The following is a 2,291-nucleotide window of genomic DNA, read 5'->3' on the forward strand; positions in this document are numbered from 1 at the left end:
TTTGGTCTGGTGATGAGTTTCATAATGGGCTCTCTTTGAACCAACAGAACATTTGGTGGTTTCCTCTATTTTCTATCTAGGGTATTACCCTAGCCAAGACTCAAGGTGCTAGTGCTCTGTGTTTTTCCAAATGAGGCATCAAGACTCCTAAAGATCTTTTCTCTAGGGTCTCCATGACTTTTAGATCTTGGGAATATATGCAAGTCTAGTACCATCTTTACCATTCAGATGAGCAAACTTTTGACTTATTGCTTTCTACAATTCCAGGCCACTTAATTCACAAAGTAGGTATCCAGTCTATTTGACCTTGGTGGACTTACTAGAAGTGGTATCCTATCACTCTGTTCACCAACTACAAGCCAAGTTTGGGATAGATGGCTTTCTCCCCATCTTCCAATGGTGGATATGCTCAATTAGAGATGGCATTTGTAATCTTCCCTTTCTCAATGGAGAAAACACTTTGACACTATTTGGAGTCCCATTATTGAACCCAAGATTGCTCATTTTGGTTGGTGCCTAGCTTTTCAAGGTCTTCTCCTTGGGCCTTAGCTCAAGCATATTAGAGTTTTGGATCCTTGGTGTCCATTTTGTGGCCAACTTGAGTCTTTCCTGCATATTTTCTTGTTCTATAGACATGCTCAAAATTATTGGCACTACATTCATGATTTTTTTAAGTTGTTTCAGCCTAAACCATTTTCTTGGCATATGGTTATTTTGGGCGATTCCCCTAGGCTCCCTAGAAATTTTACCTAGATCTTGCATACCTTCAAGATGGAGATTTTGTTCACTCCATGGAAAGATAGAAATTTTGTTCATTTCACTCACAATTTTCTTGATATAAATATTTCTATGTACACTAAAGCATTCATTGGTAATAATGTAATGATGCAAATTCAAGTACAAGAAAACAAGGTGGCCCTAGAGGTGGCCCACCTTTTAGAGCTTCTCAATCACTAGGTAAATGATCCTTGTACTATTGCCAGAATACCTCTAGATGCCTTAGTTGATACCACACTGCATAGTGTCTGCCCCCGAGGTGCAGTTCGTTGGGCTACTGCTCACACACATCACATTCACAGGCTTCCTGTCACTACTCTCCTAGCGGTAGTGATGGTGTTTGGTGGAACGGCTTGGTTTCTCAACCTTGTCATGGCATAGGTTGGTCCCTCACTCCTGCTCTTGGTCCTCGATGTGTGGTTTCTAGAAAGTGGCCCTTTTGCCTAGAATTGGCCATCTCACCTATGTGGCCTAATACAAATCATGTTGACCAGGCCCTTGATGATGTTGGTAATAGCTAGACTATTCCTACCCTACCTGCCAATCCTAGGGATGACTTGAGATTTCATGATTAGCATGAACCACCCCCCTCAGCTGGCACTACTTTAGTTGCCTATGGGTTGCTTCTTATATGTTTTTTTTTAATGAATAGTTGTTGATTCTAGCTTTAGCTGTGTGAACTCTTGCGGGGTGATCTTCTATCCCCCAACCCTTTTGTGAATTATAATCTTAGTATATTATTTGTTAATAGAAAAGGATTATTGAACAAAAACAATTGTGATAGTGATTCAAAAAAAAGCAATGAAAAGAATTAATATTAAAAGAAAAAGAATAAAATTTTATTTTGATCTCATTATATAAACTCCATTGGAATGGACATAGAAAGGATGTTTGAAGTTTAAAAATAAAAAATTTCTTCGAATCCTCTTGAACAATCTATTGTACATGAAAATATTAGAGAAATTAATCAAAATGGTTATCATTTTGGTTATGGGGAAAAGATGAAACTTAAAAAAATGGGATCACTGTTATGCGGGGAATAAGAACCATATCTAGGCATGTTTTAATTAAAAGGAATTGTGAAATCTTGAGTAGGAAACAAATTGGGAGTGTTTTACGAGCTTGGATTAGAAGAGAGCAAGTGACAAAAAGGAGATACCATTAGTGGAGCTTCATTTTCTAGGTTCTCTATGGAATCCTAATATAGGATTTTTATTGGTTTAATGGTGTAGTCCACCAATATAACTAGGGGGTGTGAATCAGTTATCCAACAATTATCACAATTGTCAACCTTAATAAAACTTAACCATATGAGCAATATAATTAGAAACCACAACAAGATACTCAACCACAATAACACCATATATGTTAATTAGGAAAACATTTGATCAGAGGGAAAAACTCGGTGGGGATGATACCCACAATACGATGTACTAATATAAATACTTCTTGTTAGAGGATGGACTCTATTAGTAATCAATAAAACCATTCAGTACATAGCAGTCCCTATTAGG

Source organism: Cupressus sempervirens, chromosome 2 (assembly GCF_028749045.1).
Source record: "Cupressus sempervirens isolate cs-2001-9-10 chromosome 2, ASM2874904v1, whole genome shotgun sequence".
Taxonomy (NCBI): Eukaryota; Viridiplantae; Streptophyta; class Pinopsida; order Cupressales; family Cupressaceae; genus Cupressus; species Cupressus sempervirens.